The sequence below is a fragment of the Helianthus annuus genome, chromosome 1, assembly GCF_002127325.2.
Source record: "Helianthus annuus cultivar XRQ/B chromosome 1, HanXRQr2.0-SUNRISE, whole genome shotgun sequence".
In the NCBI taxonomy this organism is placed as follows: domain Eukaryota; kingdom Viridiplantae; phylum Streptophyta; class Magnoliopsida; order Asterales; family Asteraceae; genus Helianthus; species Helianthus annuus.
The window spans coordinates 74632008-74652110 of record NC_035433.2 but is presented as its reverse complement, the minus strand read 5'-3'; the positions used below and the strand labels follow the sequence as shown (position 1 = coordinate 74652110).

At 36.3% G+C, this 20103-nt stretch overlaps 11 non-coding genes and 1 pseudogene across 11 annotated transcripts; 4 read left to right on the top strand and 8 right to left on the bottom strand.

The window, feature by feature from the left end:
* Positions 1-1936: 1936 nt before the first annotated feature.
* LOC118483131 lies at positions 1937-2021 on the bottom strand. The gene has a single exon (XR_004869643.1). It is a non-coding gene; the product is annotated as a small nucleolar RNA snoR114 (small nucleolar RNA).
* A 769-nt stretch (positions 2022-2790) lies between these two features.
* Positions 2791-2863, top strand: TRNAV-UAC. The gene has a single exon. It is a non-coding gene; the product is annotated as a tRNA-Val (tRNA).
* A 1474-nt stretch (positions 2864-4337) lies between these two features.
* TRNAG-GCC lies at positions 4338-4408 on the bottom strand. The gene has a single exon. It is a non-coding gene; the product is annotated as a tRNA-Gly (tRNA).
* Positions 4409-5967: 1559 nt separating this feature from the next.
* Positions 5968-6040, top strand: TRNAV-UAC. Its single transcript has one exon. It is a non-coding gene; the product is annotated as a tRNA-Val (tRNA).
* A 338-nt stretch (positions 6041-6378) lies between these two features.
* LOC118483165 lies at positions 6379-6479 on the bottom strand. The gene has a single exon (XR_004869749.1). It is a non-coding gene; the product is annotated as a U6 spliceosomal RNA (small nuclear RNA).
* A 1416-nt stretch (positions 6480-7895) lies between these two features.
* On the top strand, positions 7896-7968 carry TRNAV-UAC. Its single transcript has one exon. It is a non-coding gene; the product is annotated as a tRNA-Val (tRNA).
* A 4386-nt stretch (positions 7969-12354) lies between these two features.
* On the bottom strand, positions 12355-12465 carry LOC118483168 (annotated as a pseudogene).
* A 191-nt stretch (positions 12466-12656) lies between these two features.
* Positions 12657-12759, bottom strand: LOC118483158. Its single transcript, XR_004869716.1, has one exon. It is a non-coding gene; the product is annotated as a U6 spliceosomal RNA (small nuclear RNA).
* Positions 12760-12782: 23 nt separating this feature from the next.
* On the bottom strand, positions 12783-12885 carry LOC118483157. Its single transcript, XR_004869715.1, has one exon. It is a non-coding gene; the product is annotated as a U6 spliceosomal RNA (small nuclear RNA).
* Positions 12886-13002: 117 nt separating this feature from the next.
* Positions 13003-13105, bottom strand: LOC118483169. The gene has a single exon (XR_004869756.1). It is a non-coding gene; the product is annotated as a U6 spliceosomal RNA (small nuclear RNA).
* Positions 13106-16648: 3543 nt separating this feature from the next.
* On the bottom strand, positions 16649-16719 carry TRNAG-GCC. Its single transcript has one exon. It is a non-coding gene; the product is annotated as a tRNA-Gly (tRNA).
* Positions 16720-17944: 1225 nt separating this feature from the next.
* TRNAV-UAC lies at positions 17945-18017 on the top strand. The gene has a single exon. It is a non-coding gene; the product is annotated as a tRNA-Val (tRNA).
* The last annotated feature ends 2086 nt before the right edge of the window (positions 18018-20103 follow it).

The window sequence follows — 20103 nt, the reverse complement described above, 5'->3', positions numbered from 1 at the left end:
TATCAAGTCCAGAGCTCCAACCACTTGCGTTGCGCATGGTGCAGCACTGGACTGGGGGGACTTGAAGGGGTATGGTCCCAAAAAGTCGCGCAAACCTCATAACAGGTTGCACGTGAGACCATACTCCTTAGCATAACAGCTTGATAATAACAACCTCGCGCGGCTCACATCACATTGTGACTTATCACCGCGCGAGGAAAGAGCACATAATAAACTCAGATAGCAACACTTAGCATAAAAACAACGGCATAAGTGAGCACACTAGCCCCGCGCGGGTTAGTTGCCATCAAACAAAATCCTCTCCATAGGAAGACGCGCTGTTACCTACAGAGGTACACAGGGTACAAGTGGCAGTAAAAAGGACCAATGAGCGTCTAGCAGGCTCTGTTCAATCGTGCGCCACGATCTTCTGACGATAAGTACACAAGGACGCCTACATGGCACCAATCAAGAGACGGGGACAACTGTCCCACGATCTCCACTTGTCTGCTGATGACAGAAGGGACAACAAGGCCGACAACAATGACACGTGGCTCCAATCAAGGTGCGCCAGCACCGACGAGCATCTAGAAGCCACTAAGCAGTCGAGGCCAGCAAGGCAAAGAGCATATTCGTTGTTGTCCGTTTCTGGCCCAAGGCCCATCAGCCCACAACCTCTTACACCTCTCCGGCTATAAATAGGGACCTTCATTCCTCAGGTTATTCTATTCTATTCTCTCGGCTCTTACTCTTAACTACTTAATTACTCTCAAAGCAGTCGCTTATTCTCACGCCGGAGCCCGGTTAAGAGGGAAACCCCCACATTCCCCTCTTAACGAGTAACGGTGTTCTGTTTTGCAGGTTGATTAACCAGTCGAAGCTCAAATACCTAAAAGAAGATTAACCACTATGATAGGAACATAAACCCACCTAATTAATTCCTTAATTAGATCACTGTTTCTTCAGACGCTAAATCAATTTCCAATCTAGTTAAAGGCATAAAGCAACGTGAAGAAAAATGAACGGGTCAAATGGGTTGAACATCACCAGAAGCACTGAATAACATTATTAAAAAAACATCCATTTGTTTCTGTGAAGACATGATTTTGTAATCACACTGAACACATAATGTTTATTACAAGAAAATTATTGCAGTAATCAGGCACGCTTGACCCATTTTAACCTGCTTTCACCCATTACGAACTCGCCATTTTGACACAAGTGTATGAACTAACTAGAAGTTTTGTATTTACGAAATTCTATACACAAAATACTACCATTTTTAGCACTATTTGTTTTTAATGTTAGCGCAATTGCCTAACTCAAAGGTTCAGAAATCACTTGTTTTTCTCATAATTCCAAATCGTAATCAAATGATCCAAATAAAATAGATAAGAGCTTGAGAGAAAACAAGACGTTTGGAAGTGACTAATTCATTTCTTCATTCATCATAAAAACTTAGAAACATAAATGGCTTTATATAGCCCTAAATATAAGTAACCAATACTACCATAACTAAAAACATGCAGCACAAAGGAAACAAACTAATTGCAATGCAGATGCATGGACTTCGTGGGTACTTCATGGGTTGACCGAATAAGGCACACATCAGTAATCAAATCCAAAATTCTTACAATTAAATGTAGAAAAGACATGTTTAAATTCTGCAAATAGCACAATTAAAAAATGGGTCAAATCATAATCCTAATATATGTTGAAATTGATCCACCGTGTTACACTGACCTATAAACACTTCTGTGCAACCAATGCAATATATAACTACAGAAACTAAATTACTAACATAATGGTTTAATGCTCAAAAAAACTATAGCATAATAATATCATCTATGCTACTAATTTCTTGGTCACCAAAACATCATGATTTGAGATTACTATGGCTACTAGATTTGTTATTATTAAGACATAAATGCTCTTTGCATCATCGTATAAAAAGTAAATGCTCAGATGCGCTTTAAATGTTTCGAATAATCGAACAGCTGTGATGACCCTACATCACAATAAGCGCGGTTTCTTCATTGCATAAGATGCACCAGCCAGGAATCGAACCCGGGTCTGTACCGTGGCAGGGTACTATTCTACCACTAGACCACTGGTGCTACATATTTGACGTTATTAGAAATAGATTAAAAATTAATAGGAAGCATCTTAGGTTGCATGGATCAAGTCAGCTTGCATGGGTTGGGAGCGCAGTTTCTACATTTTGAGATATACATACATGTAGATTCTAATTAGTAGTTGGTATTTGAAATAACACATTATATGTCTTATTTCGTTCGTAAATTACTTTATAACTTACATGAAATGCAGACGTGTAGTTTGTATACATTGTTGGGTTTTTGACATATACATCTGTTATCATAGTTGGTTTCATATAAAATACATACGTGTAAGCATATTTTGTATACATTATTTTTGGCGCACATTCAAAATTTTGGATCTTACATCTTGATTTAAATTCACGAATCTTCATCTATGTAGATGCTTAGACAGTGGCGAAGTATAATGCTCTTTACATCTTGTTTTATTTTTTAAGGAAATGAATGATTGATTTTATTTCATTTCATTCATGCCAAATAATACGTATAAAGTAAATATATATAGAACTAAAATGCAGATTCAAACCTATTGAAACAACCCACTACTACATAACTTAATTGACTAAAAAGAAACTAAGAATTAAAGCTACAAAAAACATCATGATTTGAGATAACATATCTATAAGATTTGTAACGATAGCCTCACAAACTCTGTAACAAATTAATGTTTCACAAAAATGACTTGTCGTAAGATGTTTCTGTGGTGTAGTGGTTATCACGTTTGCTTTACACGCAAAAGGTCTCCGGTTCGATCCCGGGCAGGAACATATAAAATATGTCTTTTTGTTGTTAAAAAAAGCTAACCGGATTCATTCAAATAAACCATCATAAGATCCAGAAAAAGGGATTCCACCCAGATTCAATACAGTTCTCAAAGATATGAATTGATGCATAGTTGGATGCCTTATCAACATATTTACAACCCATCAACCAATCTGAACACTTCAAATAAGTGTGTTATGCGTTACATACGTCATGCTCGGGTTATCGATTGTAGTTGTACCAACATTACTTAATTTTTTCAAGTAAAGAATTAGTGCATTACAATAACTATAAAGACCGGGTTATCGATTGTAGTTGTACTAACATTACTTAATTTTTTCAAGTAAAGAATTAGTGCATTACAATAACTATAAAGACAATATTATCAAAATAAGACGCTAAATCAATTTCCAATCTAGTTAAAGGCATAAAGCAACGTGAAGAAAAATGAACGGGTCAAATGGGTTGAAAATCACCAGAAGCACTTAATAACACTAGTAAAAAACATCCATTTGTTTCTGTGAAGACATAATTTTGTAATCACACTGAACACATAATGTTACAAGAAAATTATTGCAGTAATCAGCACGCTTGACCCATTTTAACCTGCTTTCACCCATTACGAACTCGCCATTTTGACAAAAGGGTATGAACTAACTAGAAGTTTTGTATTTACGAAAATCTATACACAAAATACTACCATTTTTAGCACTATTTGTTTTTAATGTTAGCGCAATTGCCTAACTCAAAGGTTCAGAAATCACTTGTTTTTCTCATAATTCCAAATCGTAATCAAATGATCCAAATAAAATAGATAAGACCTTGAGAGAAAACAAGACTTTTGGAAGTGACTAATTCATTTCTTCATTCATCATAAAAACTTAGAAACATAAATGGCTTTATATAGCCCTAAATATAAGTAACCAATACTACCATAACTAAAAACATGCAGCACAAAGGAAACAAACTAATTGCAATGCAGATGCATGGACTTCGTGGGTACTTCATGGGTTGACCGAATAAGGCACACATCAGTAATCAAATCCAAAATTCTTACAATTAAATGTAGAAAAGACATGTTTAAATTCTGCAAATAGCACAATTAAAAATGGGTCAAATCATAATCCTAATATATGTTGAAATTGATCCACCGTGTTACACTGACCTATAAACACTTCTGTGCAACCAATGCAATATATAACTACAGAAACTAAATTACTAACAGAACAGTTTAATGCTCAAAAGTCAAAACTATAGCATAATAATATCATCTATGCTACTAATTTCTTGGTCACCAAAACATCATTGATTTGAGATTACTATGGCTACTAGATTTGTTATTATTAAGACATAAATATGCTCTTTGCATCATCGTATAAAAAGTAAATGCTCAGATGCGCTTTAAATGTTTCGAATAATCGAACAGGTGTGATGAACCAACATCACAATGAGCGCGGTTTCTTCATTGAAATGAAAAGATGCACCAGCCGGGAATCGAACCCGGGTCTGTACCGTGGCAGGGTACTATTCTACCACTAGACCACTGGTGCTTCATGCATATACATTGTGTGATTATTGTTATGACTTATTATTTTAAGTTCCAGCTTGTAAATTTGAGCATGATGGTGCAACATATAATTGGGTGAAATTGCAGTACAATTCATTTGGTGAAACACAAAAGCTAATAACTTTAGATAATGTTTGAGTTGAGACCGAATAGTTTAGGGTGAGTTTTTGGTCGAACGAGTGCTAAATGAAACATGTTGTGTCAAGTATAATTACAATACACTATTACTATTACACTAATAATACAATCTTTTAAATAAATAGAACTAGGAGGTTTATGCGTATAGATACACTTTGGTCTACGTTCAACCCGTTTGAACCAGTAGACTTGTTTCCGTTTTAGTAATCTAGTTGCGACAACTTCCCAACACTTTGGTCTACTAGAACACTTGGCTTATGTTTTATCTAACGGCTCAAACCAATAGAACCAAAATAAAAAGGGTAAACAAAAATGAGTTCAAATTAAGTTGTACAAAAGTGTAGTTTCAAAGCATTAAATCTTCTAAATCATTTACTTCAAAAAAAATCATAATCATTTGTACAATAGATATTTCATTCGACCCAACCCGCACCACAATAGATATTTCATTCGACCCAACACGCACCAAACATCTGATGCGTAGTTAGATATACCAAAAGCCAAAATAAACCAAATTCTAAAAAAAAATCAACCAAAAGGTGTTTCAATAACATTTTGAGTAATCTTTTTAGTATGGATCAAGTCAGCTTGCATGGGTTGGGAGCGCAGTTTCTACATTTTGAGATATACATACATGTAGATTCTAATTAGTAGTTGGTATTTGAAATCACACATTATATGTCTTATTTCGTTCGTAAATTACTTTATAACTTGCATGAAATGCAGACGTGTAGTTTGTATACATTGTTGGGTTTTTGACATATACATCTGTTATCATAGTTGGTTTCATATAAATACATACGTGTCAGCATATTTTGTATACATTATTTTTGTCGCACATTCGAAATTTTGGATCTTACATCTTGATTATAAATTCACGAATCATCATCTATGTAGATGCTTAGACGAGGCTTGTATACAAGTTATGCAATTTGACGAAGCATATACCTAAGCAAAAAGCCACTTGAAATCCAAAGTACACCATGCATCACGTCGCTTGAAAAAAGAAACCACTACTATCGACAGCCATAAATTTGCGAGATAAACCAATTGAGGGACATGTTTTAAAACTAATGTATTTTTGCACCTTGCACTATTTGTAGTGGACCAATCAAATGCATGCCCTTGCCAAAGACCAAACCAGGCGTTAGTCAGTAATCTGAAAATCACACTTACATGCACATATAAAATGAAGGTTGAAGAAATGTTACTTTATATATCTATTTGCACCACGAAAATCGCAATAAAGGTATTTGATCCACATAGATTTTACACACCTGTAACTATTAATTTTTTATGAATACCTCCTCAAAATAAAACCATGGTTGCTTCTATGGTATTTCGCCAACATACATAGTTAAATTTGTCATGATCTGAGATTACTTTAGCTACCAGTTAACATATGTTTTTTTGGTGTAGTGGTTATCACGTTTGCCTTACGCGCAAAAGGTCTCCGGTTCGATCCCGGGCAAGAATATATAATTGTTTTTTAACTACAGAAGCAGAAAAACAAACTATGTAAGAATATATAAGAAAAGCTAACCCACCAATTTAACTACAGAAGCAGAAAAACAAACTACTAGACAAAAAATATGCAGACATCTGATCTTATGTGATTAGATACAGATTTTGAATATCTCATTTTGAAATTAACGTTTTGGCGAAGACGACGACTGGAGAAGCCAGGCCATACTGATCAATTAGAATGCTGGATCCATGAACTCATGTAGAAATAGTTAGCTCACAACAGTGTTGATGGAAACACGACGATGAAATGCGAGAATAAAATAAGTACGCAAAAAAAACGATTGGGAAAAAAATTTGGACCATTTCTCGATTTGTGCGTCATACTTGCGCAGGGGCCATGCTAATCTTCTCTGTATCGTTCCAATTTTATCGGATGTCCCCGAAGGGACGATTAACGTTCCTCACCCAGGCTATACATACTATCCACAGCTTCATCTTTCAGCCGATGTGGGACGAACTGAGTCAGGCAGGATCCTGTTGCTAATGCAAGTTTGGTCTATTGTGACAATATTAGTGCTATCTACTTATCGGGTAATCCTGTCCAACATTAACGTACAAAACACATAGAGTTGGATATTCATTTTGTGCGTGAACTTGTTCAACGCGGTGCAATTTGAGTCCTTCATATTCCAGCCCGATCTCAGGTTGCAGATATACTCACAAAAGGATTACCCAAGGTCCTATTTGACGACTTCCGTTCTAGTCTAAGCATTCGGCCTCCTCTCGCTTCGACTGCCATGTGTAATAGATAATATAAAATAGGAATGTAGATATCTTATAAATGGATGTATATCTCTCCCTAAAAATAGGAGATACTCTTGTATTCTTATATATTGTGATTATCAATGAGAAGAGGGCAAGTTCTCTCAATTCTATCAACATCAATTTGTTTCTGTTAAGACATAATTTTGTATTCACACTGAACGTATAATGTTTATTACAAGAAAATTATTGCATTAATCAGCACACCTGACCCGTTTTAACCTGCTTTCACCCATTACGAACTCGCCGTTTTGACAAAAGTGTATGAACTAACTAGAAGTGTTGTATCTACGAAAATCTACACACAAAATACTACCATTTTTAGAACTTTTTGTTTTTGATGTTGGTGATTCCCTAAATCACACACTATGCTACCTGGATACAATAGAATAGAATTCTGAAGCCAGGGGTCTCATGACTCTCATTGGAAACAACCTTTCTATTTACCCAACCCATAAATCATGATGTATGTAGGTTATAAAACATATGTTCTCACCATATCATTGCACTCAGTACTTTGACAGTCGCCCTACATCCTTAGGCCTTAACCTTCTTCTTTGCAGCCCTGCTTTCGAATAACAATCACATGCAACCCTATGTTCGAAGTTTCAAACCGCCACTACCTACGCCATGCAAGTTTCATTTTAACTTTTTATGTACTTGTTTTATTTTTTAAGGAAATGAATGATTGATTTTATTTCCTTAGTATCTTGGTGTTTATTACGAACCTAATTGTTAACCAATTGATCCAAATAAAATAGATAGAAGTTTGAAAGAATTTAGGGACTTTTGGAAGGGACTCAATTCATCGTTTCATTCATGCCAAATAATACGTACAAAGTAAATATATATAGAACTAAAATGCAGATTCAAACCTATTGAAACAACCCACTACTACATAACTTAATTGACTAAAAAGAAACTAAGAATTAAAGCTACAAAAAACATCATGATTTGAGATAACATATCTATAAGATTTGTAACGATAGCCTCACAAACTCTGTAACAAATTAATATTTCACAAAAATAACTTGTCGTAAGATGTTTCTGTGGTGTAGTGGTTATCACGTTTGCTTTACACGCAAAAGGTCTCCGGTTCGATCCCGGGCAGGAACATATAAAGATGTTTTTTTGCTGTTAAAAAACAAACATAAGCTAATATTTGACAGGATTCATTTAGATAAACTAGGCAACCACTTAAAATTTATATATTTGGAACCAGAAAAGGGGATTACACAAAGATTCATGAGAACTGAGAAGATTAATCAGTTACAATTGTAAAGAGCCTGAAATTGATTGTAAGTTATTTTTGTTCATTAAGAAATTGTGAAATAATTTCATCAAATAAACATCACATTTGAAATTAATGCGCCAAATAACTAACCACATTTATAAGGACAACCTTATAACATAATCAATTTCACAAATTTGCAGACTCAAAGTTTTTCAAATGCCCCGATTTGAGTTAACAAAAGAAGCGGAAAAATGAACTACTAATCAAAAGTATGTAGACATCTGATCTTATGTGCTTGCGTACAGATTAGTCGATTAGATATAGATTTTGAAGTGCCCAATGTGCGGAGTTTGCGAGGAAACAGTAGATCATCTGTTAGTGGGCTGCCCCTACGCCAAAACTGTTTGGTGGTTCATATGTGTCTAGACCAAAGTTATATTGAAATCGAGAAGCAATGTTGAACGTAGGGTGGTACGGTGGTCTCGAGGGGTGGTAGGAGGAGATCTACAAAAGTTCAAGGGCTAGCTAATTAATTTTGATTAAGTAGTTTAATTAAATAATTGTTTTTCTTGGTTCACACGTAATTTGAGTTCTGTTCAAATTAGGAGTCCTAGTTTATCTAGTAGTCAAACAGGTTAGTATAAATAGTTCTTGTTTTCTTTCCTTCTGATGTATCCAATTTCACGTTTCTGAATTAATAAAAAGTGTCGCTATTGTTTAGCAACAACACGATCAAAGGGTTCGGGATTAGGGTTGGATTCGAAGGCCACAAGTTTCACAAAGTGGTATCAGAGCCTATTGAAACTGATTATAGGCTCGTGTGAAGGGAAGTCGGCAACTAGTTTGTCGATCAGAAGGGATACCTGAAACCACTCAAAAAGTAATCAAAGGAAGAAGACCTGTACGTGATTCAGATGGCTGAAGTTCAGGTGCTTGGTGGGCTAAAGAAACTGAATCAGTCCAACTACAACACCTGGTCGACATGTATTATGTCGACATGTATTATGTCATACCTCCAGGGACAAGATCTTTGGGACGTGACGAACGGATCAGAAACCACGCTACCAAGGAACGATACAGGAGGAGCGATTGGCAAGTGGAAAATCAAGACCAGAAGGGCGATGTTTCTGCTGAAAACTACAGTAGAAGAAGAAATACTGGAACACTTTCTTGATCTAGAAACTCCAAAACAGGTTTGGGACTGCCTTACAAAGTTGTATTCAAAACGAAACGACACCCGACTACAATTACTTGAAAACGAACTGTTATCTTTAAGTCAAAAGGAGATGACAATTCCACAATACTTCCATAAGGCAAAGACACTGTATCGAGAAATAGGAGAACTGGATCCGCAAGGAAAGATTGGTGAAGCCCGAATGAAGAGGATCATCATTCACGGTCTTAAACCCGAATTCCATAGTTTCGTGGCTGCAGTACAAGGATGGCCCACGCAACCAACCTTGGGAGAGTTTGAAAACTTATTATCCGGGCAAGAAGCTCTTCTTGCTCAGTTCAATGGAGCGTCCATAAAAAGTGTAGAAGACAAGGTTTTGTTTGTTGAAAAGTCTAAGAATCGAAACCAAGGCAAGCCGTGGCAAAACAAGTACCGAGGACAAGACCGAGGGAAGAAAACTGATGATCGAAAAGGCAAGTCGACTCATCATAGTGAAACCGCGTCTGAGAAGAAGGGAAAGAACAGAAAGAATCGAAGGTTTCCGTTTAAATGTTACAATTGCGGGATTCGTGGGCATATGGCTAAAGATTGTACCCAACTGTCACGACCTCCGACCCACCCTGGACGGAATCGGAAGCCGCGAACAGCCTAGTGGTATCGGTGATTATTTTGAAAAACATTGCAGCGGAAATTTCATCAGGACCGTGAGTTAGGAAACATATCAGAGTTTAGAAAACACCGGATTTTATTTATTAGATAGATGGAATAAATCCATGTTTTGCAAAGATAACTTTAATAAAGATAAATTTTATTACATAAAACAATATTTCTTAATTTGATTTTTAATTAAAAAAATCAGCCACTTCTTGAAGTCCTTCAGTGCCGGATCCAATCCTTACTCCAATCTACTGTAATTACCTGAAACGCGTTTTAAAAAGGTTTTGTCAGCGGGAAATACTGAGTGAGTTCATTCAGTTTGCACAAAAAAACATATTTGTTATAATTTACAGTATTAAGAGAGATTACAATGTTTCTGATATCAAACCAACTACCCACAGTATTTATCACTCGACTCATTTCGGTGACTGTGGTCATATCCCCCATTGGCTGCCCCAATGGTGACGAATATCACTAATTAGGTTCGCCCACCTAACGTGATAACAACACTAGTAATGTGCACAATACTCCACATACCGGCTGTAATTTGGTGATTACATAAACTTAGTCACTGTAATTATAACTTTGAAAATAATTTGGAGTATTGTAAAACAGTTGATAAAAAGAGAATGACTCACATTATAAGCATGCAGTATTTGAATTAACAAGCTTCATGATTCAGATTCTTTTGAGAATTAGCATCTACTTTGATTGTAAGTGTATGGGGTAAAGTTTAGTCTACTGATAAGACTAATAACCTAATTTAAGAAATGATGCACACAAACTAGGTAAATAATTAATGCAGCATTTACGACAATTCACGAGATTAAACCCTCACAACGATTAATAAAGTGCAATACTTAACAATTCAGCGGATTCACAACGAATGACAGAGTATAGCCCGAATTTGGACAGCACTCAAACATTCAAGACGAAATCACGATGAATAACAAAGTATAAACTCAATTTGAGCAGCACTAAATCATACATTGGATAGTTTCAATCGATCGAACGTTGAATCGTAGTAGCGATCAAGTTATTACCCTGATTGCGGCAGCGATTTGTGTATCGTGTGTGTTTTTTTATAGTAATTCTATGATATCTCAGCATATATTTGGAGTTTTTACGTCGTTTCAGTGTCCAAAATCGAGTGCCAATGTCTGCTATTTATACACAAAATTTGGACATGCTTACGGACCGTAAGACTATTCCCTTACGGTCCGTAAGGGACACCTGCTCACTATAGGGTAGCCACGTTTGAGACTAGGCCTGCTGAGTTGATGAATTCGAAATTTTAAATTTTGCGCCTCATCGCCCACGCCACGCGCGCGCGCGAGCGTGTGCGAGTGCGAGTGCGAGTGCGAGTTAGGGTGCTCCGCACCCTTCGCGAGGACACTAGTGAGTGCTTCCATGAAACAATAAGGATGGAGAGTTCCACCTTAAATACCCATTTAAGTTCCATCCCTCCTCCTATGTGGGACAAGGTGCTACTTTCCCTTTAGTTTCAACATTGAATGTTCCAAACACCCAACTTTGAGCATCGATATCTCATTCATCTTAGCTCGGTTTTGGACGTGGTTTAGTTCGTTGCGAAGCTCTTCCAACATAGAACACAAACCCACAAATAAATACATAAAACCCGCTCATTTTATTATATTTATTTCTAGTCCAAAATAGGAAAAAATCATTTTCCTATATTTGTGAAAAATGCTATTTTCACTTATTTTCCAACAATCCCCCACATGAAAAATGCTATTTTCATCAAATTTCCAACAATCCCCCACATGTATGGAAATGGATCTTTTCCTTACACTTTTCAACGATAAACTTCGACAGTTGAGTATTGCAAGATAGGTAGGTTGACTATCTTCTTGTTTTTGATGTTGTTGATTCCCTAAATCACACACTATGCTATCTGGATACAATAGAATAGAATTCTGAAGCCAGGGGTCTCATGACTCTCATTGGAAACAACCTTTCTATCTTTTGCGATAGAGGTAACGTTTACCGTTTATCCCCATCCACCCTTCACAGACCTTACTGATAGCTTTGTTATTAGTGGGATTTTCTTGGGTACGATTTTTTTGTTTGTTAATTATACACAAAAGCATACAATCTGACATGAACCAATGCAACTTAAACCATAAGTAAATACGGGTGTTCAGTCGAGAACTCAACCGGTTATCATAGCAATCACTTAGAATCATCGTTGTTGTTGCACATTATTGTTATACAAACCAGTGAAGCAAAAACAATTTCACCAGATTCATTACTAGCAAAATATAGTTGACAGAATGGTCACCAACATCATGACTTTGAGCGAAAGTTGACATACGCATTAAAATTATCAATTTTTAATACTTTGATGGTAAAAAAGAATCATGATTTGAGATAGATGTAGCTAAAAACTGACCAAATTCGTAAGGGTAAGTTGAAAAAAAATTTGGACCATTTCTCGATTTGTGCGTGTCATCCTTGCGCAGGGGCCATGCTAATCTTCTCTGTATCGTTCCAGTTTTATCGGATTCATTGGTATACAAACCAGTGAAGCAAAAACAATGTCGCCAGATTCATTACTAGCAATATAGTTGACGGAATGGTCACCAACATCATGACTTTGAGTGCAAGTTGACATACGCATTAAAATTATCAATTTTTAATACTTTGATGGTAAAAAGGAATCATGATTTGAGATAGATGTAGCTAAAAACTGACCAAATTCGTAAGGGTAAGTTGAAAAAAAAATTGGACCATTTCTCGATTTGTGCGTGTCATCCTTGCGCAGGGGCCATGCTAATCTTCTCTGTATGGTTCCAATTTTATTAGATGTCCCCAAGGGGACGATTACCCAAGTTGACTTGACAAAAAAATTTGGACCATTTCTCGATTTGTGCGTGTCATACTTGCGCAGGGGCCATGCTAATCTTCTCTGTATCGTTCCAATTTTATCGGATGTCCCCGAAGGGACAATCATGGTCACCGAGTACACCATTTAAAGCAGCCCTAAGTTCATCTATGGGCCAATAGTGTCAAATGAAACATGACGATGAAGTACCAAATGACTAAACCAGAAAACGATTGGGAAAAAAAGTTGGACCATTTCTCGATTTGTGCGTGTCATGCTTGCGCAGTGGCCATGCTAATCTTCTCTGTATCGTTCCAATTTTATCAGATGTCGATAAAGGGACGAACTCGATCACTTATCCTGGCTATACATAGAAGCCACAACTTCATCTCTGGGCCGATGTGGGACGAACTGAGTCAGACAGGATCTTGTAATGTGAAATTTATTAAAAATCGAGCGATATTTGGATATATGTTAGGGTGGTTCGGATTGATCTCATAGGGGTGGTTGGAGGAGATCTAAAAGATAATATTAATTTAGCTATTAATATTAAATTAATATCCTAAGTTTGTTTTTATCTGTAAGTCAATTTGTTTGACATTTAGATTAGTTTTCAAATATTTCCTAGTTGTAGTCTATTCAGAATTAATAGTTGTAGTCTATTTAGAATTAATAGATCGGTGACTTAGGTTTATTAATATCTCTCATGTATGGTTTATTTTTATTGGAAGTGATATTCAAGAATTAGAACGTGTGTTTCGTTTTCTTCTGTTTATTTTGCTTACGAACAGAGAAGTCACGACTTTGTGTGTTCAAAGTCAAGGTTGAAGTCTCTATTTAATAATTGGTTTTTGATTATCACTTGTGTATTCGGTTCGACAAAGTTAATCAAACTGCTGCATGTGGGAAAAATGTTTCGGTGTTCAAACATATACCTGAAACTGGATTGCAGATTGAAGATGACAGATGGATACCATGTTTTAATTGAATCTGTTTTATGGCACCTACATACATTATTACTTTTATTACAGTTATTCATTATAATAATAAGATGCATTAAACACGTAAAAGCATCCAAATGCAGAGGAAAGCATTCGAGGGCAAAGTATGATGGATATCCTCAAATGCTAAAGATGAAGATGCTTAACTACAAAAAGGCTAACTCCCTCGCGTATGGAATGCCCACTCTCACGCAAGGAAGGTTGTTTAATGTCTATCCTTAAACTTGGTTGCAAATCAATGTAACTTGTAGTATTAAGTTATCAAAACCAACAAGCGTGTACAAAAGCTTGCAATCTGACATGGATATTCAGTGTAGTTTGTAGTATAATAAGTAAATTAGATCATTCATTAAAGGGTGTTCAGTCTTCAATTCAACCAGTTCACCATAACAAGAAGATAGTCAACCAAAAAATGTATAAGGTGTCCCTGTCATTTTATCGGCCAGGTCAGCTTCCAAAATTTTGAAGAATTTTATCTTTAGTTATCATGTTACCGACTTTTATTAATGATTTATTGTCTTAGGTTATGTCACCTGTTCAATGGGAGACAAGGGTAAGGACACTTTTGTCAAGGGGACTAGTAAAGTGTTATGAACTCGGCCCTGGAAAGGTAAAATCCGGACTATTGTTAAGTTTCATTTTTCTTTTTGAGTAAAATGCCATTTTCGTCCCTGAGGTTTGACCAGTTTTGCTTCGTCCAAAGGTTTGTTTTTTGCATCTGGATCCAAAATGTTTGAAATCTTGCCATTTCATCTAGCTCGTTATCTCCATCCATTTTTCTCCGTTAAGTCAGGGTATTTTGTCTTTTTTTTGTTAACTTAAAGGGTAATTCGGTCGTTTTTAGGGGTATTCGGTCGTTTTACGTAAACTGATAGTAAAAAGACGGAAATACCCTTGACATAACAGAGAAAAATGGATGGAGTTAACGAGCCTGTTGAAAATGGCAAGATTTCAAACCTTTTGGATCCAGATACGGAAAAACTAACCTTTAGATCAAAGTCGCATAACTGGCCGCCAAACCTTAGGGACGGAAATGGCATTTTACTCTTTCTTCTTTTTTTTCTACTTTTTTCTTATTTTGCTAAATTTATGCACCAGTTTGAATGTAATAGGTTCTTGCTGGGATTGTGAAGAGAATGGACAAAACATCGCCGATTGAGAACATTAGTGTGTGAAGCACGCTTGATTTGTTGCCATTTTATAATAACTGATGAATTAAAGTTTTCATTGTGGTAAAATCATGAAAGGGGATTATGGAGCTCACACGGAGCAAATTATGTAGTTGAGTTTTTGTGTATGATCATATGCTTTATTAGTAAAATCGATTATATTCTGTTTTGAGTTTGATTATTATGAGTTATTTTCCAAGTGGTTGTTTAAGCTCCAGCTTGTAACTGATGCATCATTTTGAGCATGATGCTGCAACATATAATCTGAGCATGTTTGTTTGACAGTTTAAATCTAACATGTTTTCGGAAACTTTACCCGAACCCACACACAATACAAATCCAAAAATTGTGTTATACATGAGCACGAACATGACTCTAGTATTTGAGGGTTCAATTGAACATGGTGCGTAAATATGAAAAAAACGTAGTTTATTTTTTTTAGCGTATCAACACTTTAAAATTGCAAATTTGCAAATAGAGATACAAATATGTATAGAACGATTACAAATTTTGCTATAAGTTATTTGTTCAGTTTAAGATATAAATCATATAATGTAAACACATTAAAAGAAAGAAAAGAAACTTTATAAACTCATTTTCCCGTGAAGCTAACAGTGGTGGACCCAGGAATTTTTTCATGGGGTGCGTAACATTTTTAAAAATTTTAGGCCCCAAGGTATATAAATAAAAAATCGGTTCGTATCGGGTCGGTTCGGGTCGAGTCGGGTCATGTAAAACAAAAGAACTTAATTTATATAACCCACCATAGCATAATGAAAACAAAACGAAGCACATGTCTATTATGGTTAGTATGCGGCTATAATAGGCCGCTGGAGGTGGATAATATCAACCAAAAACCAACCAAAAATCATCAAAAATAACAAAGAAACTTACCCGTGGCTGATTACGGTAGTATGCGGCTGCTGACTGTTCACTGTTGTCGCTGTTGATGTTCTGATCGCTGGCGTGCAAGGACGATAAAGAGAGCAGGATAGAATATGTAACGGTTTTGGGCTTGATTATTTTATTTTAGTTTGAAATATTGTTGATTTGTTGGGTTTGTTTATTGGGCTAAGACTTAGTAGTGGGCTAGTTAAATGTATTGGGTATTTGGGTTTAGTTATTTAGGTATTAAAAGTAAAATAATTTAGGTAGTATTTTTTATAAAATAGGAGTTTACTAAAGAATATTTTTAAAATATAAATTGATAACACTTTTTACCTAAGGGGTGCAGACGAAATAGTCCACGAAAAAGTCCAAGAGGTGCGGACAGAAAATTCCATAGAGTGCGGACGAAAAATTCCAAGGGGTGCGGACGGGATTTTCGACGAAACTTAGCACTAAATTTTTTTTTTCCCGGGGGTGCGCCCGCCCACCCTGGGCTAAGCTTAGGTCCGCCCTTGGAAGCTAACCTGATTAGCTAAACGTGTTCATGAGTTCCATCTGAAACTAATCCGGACCCGTTAGACCAAATCCAAACCCGCAAGTTTCATGACAAAACCAAATTGTGTGAAAAATTCATACCGTAAGCATATATAAAAATCTGAATAGTATATCTTTAAATGATTTTTATTAGTAAATCTCATAAAAAACAGGCATTAATTCATAAATCAAATTGTTGGGAAAAAAATAATGCTCAGAATCGCTTCATAATTCGAAAGATCGAACAGTTGAGATGACCCAACATCACAATTAGCGCAGTTTCTTCATAGCAAATGCACCAGCCGGGAATCGAACCCGGGTCTGTACCGTGGCAGGGTACTATTCTACCACTAGACCACTGGTGCTTCATGCATACTCATGAAGTGATTACTTTTATGACTTATTATTTAAAGTTCCAGCCAGAGGAGGCGAGGAGTAGCCCGTGATACCCCTCAACTTTCTTGGCGGAGTGCAATTTTTTCTTTAAGCCAGTAGACTTGACACATTTATGTCAGTAGACTTGTTTCCGTTTAGTAATCTACTTTCGACCCATTTAAGCCGGTAGACTTAATTTCTTTTAGAACAACAATTTCTAAACGGAAGTCGTTGTTTGTGTCAGCCGGCTATTTGTCGTCTTGAGTCTTGACCCTTTATTTATATACAAGTTTCTTCAGGGTAGATTGTGTAAATAAATTTAAGGTGAAAAAAATTAAAAAAAATGCTCCTCTAAAGATCGTACAGTTGTGATGACCCAACATCACAAATGAGCGCTGCTTCTTCATTGCAAATGATGCACCAGCCGGGAATCGAACCCGGGTCTGTACCGTGGCAGGGTACTATTCTACAACTAGACCACTGGTGCTTCATGCATGCTTATTGAGTGATGCTTTTCATGACATATTTGTTTAAGCTCCACCTTGTAAATGATATATCATTTTGAGTAATCTTTTTAGTATGGATCAAGTCAGCTTGCATGGGTTGGGAGCGCAGTTTCTACATTTTGAGATATACATACATGTAGATTCTAATTAGTAGTTGGTATTTGAAATAACACATTATATGTCTTATTTCGTTCGTAAATTACTTTATAACTTACATGAAATGCAGACGTGTAGTTTGTATACATTGTTGGGTTTTTGACATATACATCTGTTATCATAGTTGGTTTCATATAAAATACATACGTGTAAGCATATTTTGTATACATTATTTTTGGCGCACATTCAAAATTTTGGATCTTACATCTTGATTTAAATTCACGAATCTTCATCTATGTAGATGCTTAGACAGTGGCGAAGTATAATGCTCTTTACATCTTGTTTTATTTTTTAAGGAAATGAATGATTGATTTTATTTCATTTCATTCATGCCAAATAATACGTATAAAGTAAATATATATAGAACTAAAATGCAGATTCAAACCTATTGAAACAACCCACTACTACATAACTTAATTGACTAAAAAGAAACTAAGAATTAAAGCTACAAAAAACATCATGATTTGAGATAACATATCTATAAGATTTGTAACGATAGCCTCACAAACTCTGTAACAAATTAATGTTTCACAAAAATGACTTGTCGTAAGATGTTTCTGTGGTGTAGTGGTTATCACGTTTGCTTTACACGCAAAAGGTCTCCGGTTCGATCCCGGGCAGGAACATATAAAGATGTTTTTTTGCTGTTAAAAAACAAACATAAGCTAATATTTGACAGGATTCATTTAGATAAACTAGGCAACCACTTAAAGTTTATATATTTGGAACGATCATAGGATCCAGAAAAGGGGAATACAGAAAGATTCATGAGAACTGAGAAAAGATTAATCAGTTACAATTGTAAAGAGCCTGAAATTGATTGTAAGTTATTTTTGTTCATTAAGAAATTGTGAAATAATTTCATCAAATAAACATCACATTTGAAATTAATGCGCCAAATAACTAACCACATTTATAAGGACAACCTTATAACATAATCAATTTCACAAATTTGCAGACTCAAAGTTTTTCAAATACCCCGATTTGAGTTAACAAAAGAAGCGGAAAAATGAACTACTAATCAAAAGTATGTAGACATCTGATCTTATGTGCTTGCGTACAGATTAGTCGATTAGATATAGATTTTGAAGTGCCCAATGTGCGGAGTTTGCGAGGAAACAGTAGATCATCTGTTAGTGGGCTGCCCCTACGCCAAAACTGTTTGGTGGTTCATATGTGTCTAGACCAAAGTTATATTGAAATCGAGAAGCAATGTTGAACGTAGGGTGGTACGGTGGTCTCGAGGGGTGGTAGGAGGAGATCTACAAAAGTTCAAGGGCTAGCTAATTAATTTTGATTAAGTAGTTTAATTAAATAATTGTTTTTCTTGGTTCACACGTAATTTGAGTTCTGTTCAAATTAGGAGTCCTAGTTTATCTAGTAGTCAAACAGGTTAGTATAAATAGTTCTTGTTTTCTTTCCTTCTGATGTATCCAATTTCACGTTTCTGAATTAATAAAAAGTGTCGCTATTGTTTAGCAACAACACGATCAAAGGGTTCGGGATTAGGGTTGGATTCGAAGGCCACAAGTTTCACAAAGTGGTATCAGAGCCTATTGAAACTGATTATAGGCTCGTGTGAAGGGAAGTCGGCAACTAGTTTGTCGATCAGAAGGGATACCTGAAACCACTCAAAAAGTAATCAAAGGAAGAAGACCTGTACGTGATTCAGATGGCTGAAGTTCAGGTGCTTGGTGGGCTAAAGAAACTGAATCAGTCCAACTACAACACCTGGTCGACATGTATTATGTCGACATGTATTATGTCATACCTCCAGGGACAAGATCTTTGGGACGTGACGAACGGATCAGAAACCACGCTACCAAGGAACGATACAGGAGGAGCGATTGGCAAGTGGAAAATCAAGACCAGAAGGGCGATGTTTCTGCTGAAAACTACAGTAGAAGAAGAAATACTGGAACACTTTCTTGATCTAGAAACTCCAAAACAGGTTTGGGACTGCCTTACAAAGTTGTATTCAAAACGAAACGACACCCGACTACAATTACTTGAAAACGAACTGTTATCTTTAAGTCAAAAGGAGATGACAATTCCACAATACTTCCATAAGGCAAAGACACTGTATCGAGAAATAGGAGAACTGGATCCGCAAGGAAAGATTGGTGAAGCCCGAATGAAGAGGATCATCATTCACGGTCTTAAACCCGAATTCCATAGTTTCGTGGCTGCAGTACAAGGATGGCCCACGCAACCAACCTTGGGAGAGTTTGAAAACTTATTATCCGGGCAAGAAGCTCTTCTTGCTCAGTTCAATGGAGCGTCCATAAAAAGTGTAGAAGACAAGGTTTTGTTTGTTGAAAAGTCTAAGAATCGAAACCAAGGCAAGCCGTGGCAAAACAAGTACCGAGGACAAGACCGAGGGAAGAAAACTGATGATCGAAAAGGCAAGTCGACTCATCATAGTGAAACCGCGTCTGAGAAGAAGGGAAAGAACAGAAAGAATCGAAGGTTTCCGTTTAAATGTTACAATTGCGGGATTCGTGGGCATATGGCTAAAGATTGTACCCAACTGTCACGACCTCCGACCCACCCTGGACGGAATCGGAAGCCGCGAACAGCCTAGTGGTATCGGTGATTATTTTGAAAAACATTGCAGCGGAAATTTCATCAGGACCGTGAGTTAGGAAACATATCAGAGTTTAGAAAACACCGGATTTTATTTATTAGATAGATGGAATAAATCCATGTTTT